The sequence below is a fragment of the Ranitomeya imitator genome, chromosome 1, assembly GCF_032444005.1.
Source record: "Ranitomeya imitator isolate aRanImi1 chromosome 1, aRanImi1.pri, whole genome shotgun sequence".
Lineage (NCBI taxonomy): Eukaryota > Metazoa > Chordata > Amphibia > Anura > Dendrobatidae > Ranitomeya > Ranitomeya imitator.
In genome coordinates this window covers 485,778,550-485,791,183 of record NC_091282.1, presented here as the reverse complement: position 1 = coordinate 485,791,183, position 12,634 = coordinate 485,778,550, and positions in this window count along the sequence as shown.

The following is a 12,634-nucleotide window of genomic DNA, read 5'->3' as shown; positions in this document are numbered from 1 at the left end:
AAATAAATTGTTTATGTCATTGTTCACGGTTCATGTTATCTGTATTCTGTCGGTCAATATGATTGTGGAGATACCAAAGTTTTCTATATCAATTTTAAATGTTTTACTACTTTTGCAAATAAAATAATGTTTTTGGGTGCACAACTCGATTTTGGCCTCTTTTCCTTAGTAAATGTCACCCCATTGTAGTTCACAAACTTTATCATAACAGGGCAGATTGGTGAATGTTTTGTGCGGATCAAATTTATTGCTCAGCACTGTCTTGGCTTTGCCAATGGCTTTACTAAATTTTAGGGATCATGAAAAGTTCCATTATTCAGTTTCATTTGCAGTTTCATAAATCTTCCCTAATCCATTAACACCTAACAGTAACAGAACATTCAGTACTGTTTCATCTTATATTTCAAGTCCGAAAATCCTACATTTTCAAATTCTAAAACTATCCCTGTGCCTGGAATTGAAAAAAAGATCTCAATGGTTTGTGCACTCAATAAAAAGCCAGGAATTAGTTTTGAAATGTTATCCTATGTCTTTAGGTACACGATGAGTGACCTTCAAAAGTTTTAAGCTGACTGTTAAAATGAAATTGCTGATATATCTAATGTAACTAAGTAAAGTGTTTTCCCATTCTTGATGTGAATTCACTTGTCGGAATCTTAAGCCTAGACCACCATTTCTGGCAAGAAAATACAAGCGAAACTCATGATAGAGCTTGTTCTAAAAATTAGCAAATACTGATTGTATGTTACATTATTTAAATCTACTGGGAAAGGGTTGCTTCCACATGTCTGATTCTGCATTCGCAAGAAAACAGAACATAAGTTTGTCAAAGTGTAGTTAATGAGGTGATACAAGACCAATTCTATACCTTTGTTGCCAAGAGAATAAAAAGCACACATTTTCTTAGTAAGATTTTGGAAAGGAGTAACGTGCTGCTCAAGATGAAACATTAAGCATCTACTGAAAGAAGTATTAGCAACTTTTGAGGGTTGACAATTTTGTTGCAGTCAATGATACATGCAAATGTTTTTCAAATAAAATTTGTATTTTTCCGTTTTTCTCTTATTGTTCATTCAGTAAGAACAGTTTTATCTGTTTGAGAAAAAGAAGCCAACCAGCCAAAGTATCTGTTATGCAGCTGACACAAGCTATAAGCACATCTGAATAGGCTTTTCCTTTTCGGCTTTAGCATTTCTTAGTGGTTAGCATTCCCACTGACTCCTATTATAGGCTCAGTTTTTCTTTGAGTAGTATAAATAATAGCAGTAGTTGACAAATTTAGCTTTTATCCAAGCCAAATCAATATTGTAAGATAGTGCTTACTGAGTGTGTTGGGGGACACTCACTTAGCGTGGGATTCAGTCACACAGGCACGGGTTTTCCCTTAAACAGTCTGTTGAGTTTATTTTATACAGCATAAACCGGGTTATGCACAGTTCATTATATACATTTTATACGGCTTCAACTCAGTCACAAAACATGCTGGACCTTACTTCGTACAGTTGCCATGGGTGAATACATGCCACACAGTTCATCAATGTCCATGGAACACAACAAGCACCAACGGTCTGTTCCACTGGCAGATACTTCTCTGCCATTATGATAGTCCCCTTCCCGGGTGTTACTTTTCAGGAGCTCATGATCCACATACTGACTCCTGGTCAGTTCTCTCTCTCTCACAGGGAAGCGAGACCGCTATGTCATCATCTCGTGAGACAGCAATGCATGGCCTGGAGCGTCGTGAGGAGCGGGAAAGGCCCCCGAAGGCCTTTAAATTAGTTTTAACATTAGATATTTTTACTATTGATGCTGCATAGGCAGCATCAATAATAAAAAGTTGGTCACACAGGGTTAATAGCAGTGTTAACGGACTGCATTACACCATGGCATAACGAAAACGTGGAAACTCCAGCTCCAATAAAATGGCAAAATTCTTTATTAGTCCAACTTCATTAAAAAGGACATCCTTACAAAGTAACAAGGACGCAGGTGGTTACATGAATATAGGCAACGCGTTTCGATCACACGGGATCTTATTCATGCCCATATAAAACCCACATTTAGTCTTGCTTATATAGACAATATGGACCTATCACATACTCAATTGAGATCACATGACAAATAGAAAGGTCCTACAGATCGCAACTGCATGCATTCTATCACAAGACAAAACGGAAGGTTACAATAGTAATACATACAATGAATACTTATATAAAATATCAACATAGATTATATAAAATGTCATTCTTTTTGTTCCAACCCAAAAAAAGAAAAAAAGAAACAAATATCTAGCCAATGTGGCAGAGTCACATGATGAGACAAAAGGTCCTACAGACCACAACTGCATACATTTTACCGCACAAAGCAGGCAGGAAAAATTCACCGAAAATGCATGTAGAGAATACAGTAAGGAAGATATTAACAATAATGATATAAGATTTCATTCCTTTTATTTAAACCTGCAGGGGAACGGGTGTTTAAATTGTACATCCAAAAGGCTTCTCTGGTTAGTGGCCGCCTTTTTGTGTCACCCCCACGTCTATGTGAGTAAACTTTCTCAATGCCCTGAACTTTTAAAGTTGTAACATCTCCCCTATGTACTATATTGAAATGTTTGGAAACCATGGATACATTCCTAGTGGTAAAGTTAGAGATATTAGCATCCCTGATATGTTCTGTGATGCGCATTTTTAGTTTGCGTGTTGTACAGCCTATGTATGATAGTTGACAGGCTGTACATTCTACTTTGTATACTACATTTTTTGTGTGACAATTAATGAAATTATTTATTTTATAATTCTTGTTTTTTTCTGAGTTAGTGAATATATTCCCAGTTAGAGAGTGTGCACACGTACTGCATGCTGTCGTGCCACATTTAAAAAAACCCTTGTACTCTAACCATGTATTCATTTTAGGTATAATTGTGATTGTATTCGGAGCAATAATATCCCCAATGGTTTGGGCTTTTCTAGCAACCACATTAACCGCATCCTTTAAGATATCCATAAGAATATGATCCTCATAGAGGATGGGTAATCTATTTTTAATAATATTCTCAATTTGTCCAAACTGGGAGCTATACTGAAGACACACATGGGGCTTATTATTATAATTATGTCTCGCAGAGCGGTTATTTTTATTCGATGTCAGTAAGTCATCTCTACATTTCTTGTTCACTATTTCTGTGGCCCTATTCAGCGACCAATATGGATATTTGCGAGCACAAAATTTTTTCTTCAATTCCCCAAATTCTTTAAGTCTGTCTTCTTCCCTGCTGCAATTGTGTTTAGATCTAATGAATTCGCCAACCGGTATGGCTTTTATTGTATGGGCTGGATGACTGCTAGCAGCATCCAAGATGGTTTTCCCACTTACCGGTTTAATGTGCGTTTTGCTTGCAATGAATTCATCCTTTATACCAAAAAGATCAAGATCCAAAAAAGAAATACTGTATGGATCCCAAACATGTGTAAACTTTATACCAAAATCATTAGTATTGATATACTCTACAAATCCCGGTATGGCAGACACATCGCCCCCCCAAATAATGAGGGTGTCATCGATGTATCTGCCATACCAGGAGATGCAATCAACGAATGGGTTATTGGCCGAATAGATATACTCTTGTTCCCATAAGGCCATGGTTAAATTTGCCAAAGATGGGGAATATTTAGCCCCCATTGGAACTCCTGATGTTTGTACATATATCTCATCCCCAAATGTGAAAACATTGTGTTTCATAAGAAAAGATATAACCTGTAAACAAAAATCAATTAAATTCTGAGATAATTCTCCACATTCAGTAAGGTGAAATTGTAAGGCTCTTATTGCCACCTCATGTGGTATGCTTGTGTACAGAGATACAACATCACAACTAAGCCATGTGTAACTCTGTTCCCATTTCTTGTTTTTAAAGATTTTCAATACTTCTCTTGAGTCCTTAATGTACCCTGGCATTCTCAATACCAAGGGCTGAAGCAAAGAGTCCACCCATTTGCATAAGTGTTCCAGACCCGATCCGATACCCGAGACTATGGGACGCATGGATGGAAAGCCATCCCTTTTGTGCACCTTAGGGAGGCCATACATAATAGGCAACCTTGGATATTGCACATAAATGTAATCTGCTTGTTTTTTGTCTAGGTTATTTCGATGGGTTCTCATAGGACTAGAGTCTTGTAAGATTTTCAGATCCTTCTCAATTAATTCTTGAAATCTGTCCATACATTCAGCTCTTGATTGTATCGGGTAAAAATAGGGTTTTTTTGTCTTAAATGTTCTTGAAAGGACTCAAGAGAAGTATTGAAAATCTTTAAAAACAAGAAATGGGAACAGAGTTACACATGGCTTAGTTGTGATGTTGTATCTCTGTACACAAGCATACCACATGAGGTGGCAATAAGAGCCTTACAATTTCACCTTACTGAATGTGGAGAATATTCTCAGAATTTAATTGATTTTTGTTTACAGGTTATATCTTTTCTTATGAAACACAATGTTTTCACATTTGGGGATGAGATATATGTACAAACATCAGGAGTTCCAATGGGGGCTAAATATTCCCCATCTTTGGCAAATTTAACCATGGCCTTATGGGAACAAGAGTATATCTATTCGGCCAATAACCCATTCGTTGATTGCATCTCCTGGTATGGCAGATACATCGATGACACCCTCATTATTTGGGGGGGCGATGTGTCTGCCATACCGGGATTTGTAGAGTATATCAATACTAATGATTTTGGTATAAAGTTTACACATGTTTGGGATCCATACAGTATTTCTTTTTTGGATCTTGATCTTTTTGGTATAAAGGATGAATTCATTGCAAGCAAAACGCACATTAAACCGGTAAGTGGGAACACCATCTTGCATGCTGCTAGCAGTCATCCAGCCCATACAATAAAATCCATACCGGTTGGCGAATTCATTAGATCTAAACGCAATTGCAGCAGGGAAGAAGACAGACTTAAAGAATTTGGGGAATTGAAGAAAAAATTTTGTGCTCGCAAATATCCATATTGGTCGCTGAATAGGGCCACAGAAATAGTGAACAAGAAGTGTAGAGATGACTTACTGACATCGAAGAAAAATAACCGCTCTGCGAGACATAATTATAATAATAAGCCCCATGTGTGTCTTCAGTATAGCTCCCAGTTTGGACAAATTGAGAATATTATTAAAAATAGATTAGCCATCCTGTACGAGGATCATATTCTTATGGATATCTTAAAGGATGCGGTTAATGTGGTTGCTAGAAAAGCCCAAACCATTGGGGATATTATTGCTCCGAATACAATCACAATTAGACCTAAAATGAATACATGGTTAGAGTACAAGGGTTTTTTTAAATGTGGCACGACAGCATGCAGTACGTGTGCACACTCTCTAACTGGGAATATATTCACTAACTCAGAAAAAAACAAGAATTATAAAATAAATAATTTCATTAATTGTCACACAAAAAATGTAGTATATAAAGTAGAATGTACAGCCTGTCAACTATCATATATAGGCTGTACAACACGCAAACTAAAAATGCGCATTACAGAACATATCAGGGATGCTAATATCTCTAACTTTACTACTAGGAATGTATCCATGGTTTCCAAACATTTCAATACAGTACATAGGGGAGATGTTACAACTTTAAAAGTTCAGGGCATTGAGAAAGTTTACTCACATAGGCGTGGGGGTGACACAAAAAGGCGGCTACTAACCAGAGAAGCCTTTTGGATGTACAATTTAAACACCCGTTCCCCTGCAGGTTTAAATAAAAGGAATGAAATCTTATATCATTATTGTTAATATCTTCCTTACTGTATTCTCTACATGCATTTTCGGTGAATTTTTCCTGCCTGCTTTGTGCGGTAAAATGTATGCAGTTGTGGTCTGTAGGACCTTTTGTCTCATCATGTGACTCTGCCACATTGGCTAGATATTTGTTTCTTTTTTTCTTTTTTTGGGTTGGAACAAAAGGAATGACATTTGATATCATCTATGTTGATATTTTATATAAGTATTCATTGTATGTATTACTATTGTAACCTTCCGTTTTGTCTTGTGATAGAATGCATGCAGTTGCGATCTGTAGGACCTTTCTATTTGTCATGTGATCTCAATTGAGTATGTGATAGGTCCATATTGTCTATATAAGCAAGACTAAATGTGGGTTTTATATGGGCATGAATAAGATCCCGTGTGATCGAAACGCGTTGCCTATATTCATGTAACCACCTGCGTCCTTGTTACTTTGTAAGGATGTCCTTTTTAATGAAGTTGGACTAATAAAGAATTTTGCCATTTTATTGGAGCTGGAGTTTCCACGTTTTCGTATACTGCAATTGCTTGGCGTCTTGGTCTGGACAAATCTCCGTGCTCAATTTTCTATGGTCTGGTTGGTGAGCTTGCTGCGGCTTATTGCCGTTTATTTTTTTCTATTGACCATGGCATAACGCAGTGTAACGCAGTCATTAACCCTGTGTGAGCACTGACTGGATGGGAGTATGGAGGGGGCACTGACAGAGAGTAGGACGGGGCGAATTCGTGGCCTGACTGTGCCCGTCGTGACGCAATCAGCGACGCGGGATTTCCGTTACAGACAGACAGACAAACAGACGGAAGTACCTTTAGACGATTATATTGATAGATGAGTATCTAGCACACTATAACCTAATAGCTTCATATTTTGGACATTAAAGGGACACTGTGACCTGAATTTGGAGGGAACAATCTTCAGCCATGGAGGCGGGGTTTTTGGGTGTTTGATTCACCCTTTCCTTACCCGCTGGCTGCATGCTGGCTGCAATATTGGATTGAAGTTCATTCTCTGTCCTCCATAGTACATGCCTGCACAAGGCAATCTTGGACAGAGTAAAAAGGTAAAAAAAAATTTTTCCACATGTGTAAAAAAAAAAATAAATAAATTCCTAAATAATGAAAAAAATATATAGAATTATTCCCATAAATACATTTCTTTATCTAAATAAAAAAAACAATAAAAGCACACATATTTAGTATCACCGTAATGACCCAACCTATAAAACTGTCCCACTAGTTAACCCCTTCAGTAAACACCGTAAGAAAAAAAAAAAAACGAGGCAAAAAACAACGCTTTATTATCATACCATCGAACAAAAAGTGGAATAATATGCAATCAAAAAGACAGATATAAATAACCATACCATACAGCATCATCAGCGAAAAAATAAAAAAGTTATAGTCCCCAGAATAAAGCAATGCAAAAATAATTAATTATTTTTTCTATAAAATAGTTTTTATCTTTTAAAAGCGCCAAAACATAAAAAAATAATATAAATGAGGTATCGCTGTAATCGTACTGAGCCGAAGAATAAAACTGCTTTATCAATTTTACCGAACGCAGAACGGTATAAACGCCTCCCCCAAAAGAAGTTCATGAATAGCTGGTTTTCGGTCATTCTGCCTCACAAAAATCAGGATAAAAAGCGATAAAAAAATGTCACGTGCCCGAAAATGTTACCAATAAAAACGGTAACTTGTCCCGCTTTCGAGCTCTGTCATGCGCCCAAACAGTTGTTTACCCCCACATATGGGGTATCGGCGTACTCAAGACAAATTGTACAACAACTTTTGGGGTCCATTTTCTCCTGTTACCCTTGTGAAAATAAAACAAATTGGAGCTGAAATAAATTTTTCGTGAAAAAAGTTAATTGTTCATTTTTATTTAAACATTCCAAAAATTCCTGTGAAACACCTGAAGGGTTAATAAACTTCTTGAACGTGGTTTTGAGAACCTTGAGGGGTGCAGTTTTTAGAATGGTGTCACACTTGGTTATTTTCTATCATATAGACCCCTCAAAATGACTTCAAATGAGATGTGGTCCCTAAAATAAAATGGTGTTGTAAAAATGAGAAATTGCTGGTCAACTTTTAACCCTTATAACTCCCTAACAAAAAAATGTTGGTTCCAAAATTGTGCTGATGTAAAGTAGACATGTGGGAAATGTTATTTATTAAGTATTTTGTGTGACATATCTCTGTGATTTAATTGCATAAAAATTCAAAGTTGGAAAATTGCGAAATTTTCAAAATTTTCGCCAAATTTCCGTTTTTTTCACAAATAAACGAAGGTAATATCAAAGAAATGTTACCACTATCATAAAGTACAATATGTCACAAGAAAACAGTGTCAGAATCACCAGGATCCGTTGAAGCGTTCCAAAGTTATAACCTCATAAAGGGACGGTGGTCAGAATTGTAAAAATTGGCCTGGTCATTGATGTGCAAACCACCCTTGGGGGTAAAGGGGTTAAGACTGTTGTCTCAGCTCTCTTCAGGTTTTTGACCAAGTTGATATGTTTGAGAGTTTCAAATGGGAAGTGTGATGTTTGAGTGTGTTTGAGAGTTTCAACTAGTTAGTGTGTTACTAATGGTAATGTTTGAGACTGTGATCTCAGCTCTCTTCAGGTTATTGATCAAGTCCTTCTATGTAGTTCTAGGCTGATTCCTGACCTCTCTCAGAATCCTCCTTACTCCACGAGTGAGATCTTGCATTGAGCCCCAGGCTGAGAAAGATTGACAGTCATCTTGTGTTTCTTCCATTTTCTAATGTTTGTGCCAACAGTTGTTGTCTTCTCACCAAGCCAAGCCTTGTGCAGGTCTGCAATTTTGCCCCTGGTGTCCTTAAGCAGCTTTTTGGTCTTGGCCATGGTGGAAAGGTTGGAGTGAGATTGAATGGTAGGTGCCTTTTATACAGGTAACAAGTTCAAACAGGTGCAAATAATACAAACAATTAGTGCAGAGTAGGAGGGCATCTTAAAAATGAAACTAACAGGTCTGTGAAAGACAGAATTATTGCTGGTTGGTAGGTGACTAAATAAATAATTTGCATTTTATTGCATGAATTATGTAAAAATCATACAATGTGATTTTCTGTTTTTTATTTTTATATTCTGTCTCACACAGTTGAAATGTACCTACGATAAAAATTACAGACCTTTCCATTCTTTGTAGGTGTGAAAACTTGTAAAATCTGCAATGTATCAAATGCAAATTTGTATTTACTAGGGTAGATATGGAAAAATGATCAAACATCATACATAAAGAAGAATATGGTGATGCAAAAGCAAATTATACTGCACTTTGTGAAATATATTACTTTTTAGTATGCAAAAGTGGAAAGTCATAAATAAAACCTTTATAAATCTGGTATCACTGTAATTGAACTTTACTTTAGAGCTAAGTTGTTTTATAACAAAAATAATGCATAAGCAAAATAAATACAATTCCAGACTAAGCTGAATTAAAACCTTTCATAAAACGGTATGTGCTGAAAATGTTAAGTACTGGAAATGGTTCCTATAGAAACAAGGCATCCTGAAAAAACAAGCTCTCAAATAGTTCTGTTGGCCACAAATGAAAAACATTTTAATTCTGAGTATGGTAAAGATAAGTCATTTTTAGTGTGCAATAATGTAGGAAAACATGAAAAATTCTATAAATCTGGTATCACTATAATCATACTGAGTCAAAAAAATAAAGCTGCTTTTTGACTTGTACTATTGTGCATGGGATAAAAAATAAGTAATTTTAGTCGTTTATTGTGCTTTCAAAAAATCAGTATATGGTTCATATTTATCCTCTGCTTTACATTGAACACCCAACGCAGGGGTTTCCACCTAAATCTCCACCCCTCGAAAAAACTATTTTTAGATGAAACTTCCATCAACCTTAGCTCTAACACTACCCTATCTCTAGCCCAACCCTAACTCTAACCCCAACCCTAAGCCTAGACCCAACCCAAGCTCTAACCCCAACCCTAGCTCCAACCCTTACTCTAGCCTCAGCCCCAACCCTAACCCTAGCCCTAACCCCAACCCTAACCCTAATTGCAAAGAAAGGAAAAAATATATTTTTTTAATTTTATTATTTTTACCTAACTAAGGGGGTGATAAAGGGGGTTTGATTACTATTTTTTTTATTTTGATCACTGTGATAGGGTCTATCACAGTGATCAAAATGAACCAAAAGGAAAGACCTCCTATTGTTGCTGGATACCAGACATCAGATCTTGGTGGGTGCACTGCGCATGTGCCCTCCATTTTCGTCCAGGAAGAAGATGCGCAGGGCTGGGATTTGGAGCAGGAGGGTTCGGGGATGGGGGAGGTTCCGGGGGGGGCTCGGGGTACCCCATTTCTCTCTCCTCTGATATGCTAGATTGTATCAGAGGAAAGAGAAATGAATGGGAAATTGGCCTTTTGCGATTGTTGTTGAATAACTGCGATCACGAGACTGGGGATGGTAACAACTGACCCTAATAATGTTCTCCGGGATCTCAGCTACCCTCATAGCCGAGATCCCAGAGATTTTCTGATGCTGGGGGGGGGGGGGAAATGCTATACCCTTATTTCTTGGCACCATTAAAAAGTGATGCTGAGTAATAAGGCCCTTTAACTGTTACCATTAAAAGGCGTATCAGTGGTCAGCGTTCATTAAGGCGTTAAGTAGCATAATACCGGGGAGCACTGAGGCACACATTTTAATGGTATCGGTTTTTACTTAGGTTTCACACTACTCTTTAATAGTGTTGAGCCATCTCCCTAGTGTTCGAGTTCAGTTTGGTTCGTCGAACTGGGACGTGTTCGACGAATGTTCGTCAAACTTTCGACGAACACCGTCGAACTCCATTGAAACCAATGGCAGGCAAACACAAACACATACAAACACATAGAAAAAACATAGGGAACACCTTAAAAGGTGTTCAAAAGCTGACAAACTGCTCAGAAGACACAACAAACACATGGAAAAGTCAAAACTACATATGGTCATGCGAAAGAAAAGAGGTGGAGGAGTAAAAGGAGGAGGAGACACAGATATAGGCATGTCATGCCCTTCTAAAATCAAGAAAGGCTGGAGTAAAAATCTAAAATCACCCTACCAACACTCAGACATTGTGACAAAAAAATAAAAAAATAAATATCTTTAGGTAGAATGGCGGTGGGTCCATTCAGAACACTTTCCTTAGAAGACGTAGTCATACCCCCGTTGGGAGTTGTGCCAAAAAAGGAACCCAATACATTTAGACTAATCCACCATTTGTCATATCCAAGGGGCAGGTCAGTAAACAACATCAACGGGGAGCCAAGTACAGTACTATGTACTGTACCTCCTTTGATGAGGCAATCAGGCGGGTCAAGAAGTTGGGAAGGGGCACCCTAATGGTCAAAACAGACATTGAGGGGGCGTACCGGTTACTACCTGTGCCTCTGAATAGTGTCCTCCCATTGGGCTGCTTCTGCGAAGAAGCATACTACATAGATCGCTGTTTGCCGATGGGGTGCTCCATATCCTGCTCACTATTTGAGCCATTTAGTTGCTTCCTCGAATATGTCATCATGGATGTTTGTAAGGCGGCACATATTATCCATTACCTCAATGACTTCTTATGCCTGGGCCCAAAAGATTCGCCTCAGTGTAAATACACGCTGTAGTCCACCTGTGAGAAGGAGAGAGCTGGAGGGAGAGTGGACACCCCAGAGCTGAGGAATTAGATTGAGAAAGGAAGAAGGCTGTGTAGCTTGCTTCATGGGTGGGGTACTCTACTGAGTAGCAGAAATTGCTACTAAGCCCAAAAGGATTTCCTGGGCCAGATGCCATTAAAAAATAGTACTTAGGTAAACAGGCGGTGTAGCTTGCTTCATGGGTGAAGTACGCTGCTGAGTAGCACCAAATTCTACTAGGCCTAAAAGGATTTCCTGGGCCAGATGCCGTTAAAAAATAGTACTTAGGAAAACAGGCAGTGTAGCTTGCTTCATGTGTGGGGTACGCTGCTGAGTAGCAACAAATTCTACTAGGCCCAAAAGGATTTCCTGGGCCAGATGCCATTAAATATAGTACCTCTGAATCCCAGGCCATAGCATGAGTAAACAACTCTAAAGATGACCCCACCCACCTGGAATTGACGATGGCAACGTCATGTAAAACACAGCAAGGGGACTTAATAAAGAGGCTCCATTTTTTCCAAAAATTCAGCCACAGACACCATTTAAGTGGCATCAATTTCGCCAAAGTTTTTTAAAATGGTTGGTGAGGGATTTTCAAAAATCATCAAGCTTTTGGGATGACACAGGGGTAGAAAAGTCCTTGCGGATCCAGGATTTGTTCATCTTGATGAACGTTAGTCTGTCTACATTGTCACTGGACAGCCGAGTGCGCTTATCTGTCAGCACACAACCAGCAGCGCTGAACACACGTTCAGAGAGAACGCTGGCTGCGGGGCACGACAAGATCTCCAAGGAGTGAGTGTGAGCTCAGGCCATTTTTCAAGATTGGAAGCCCAAAAGGAGCAAGGGTCCAGTTCCACAGTCATGGCATCGATGTTAACTTGGAGATACTCTTGTACCATCCTCTCTAGGCATTGGCTGTGCGTCAGACTTCTTGTCTCCTGTGACCTTGCAAAGGATGGTCTAAAAAATCTTGAAACGATTGGAAAAAATTGCTGTTACCACCAGATACGATGTTACTGTTATGGTTTGAGTGATGACTCGATAGTCCCACGGTTGGCAACTTAGAACTCAGAGATTCACTATGTGCACCACTGGTGTTTTGTGGAAAATCAAATGTTAGATTGTGTAAAAGTCTCTGCTGATACTCC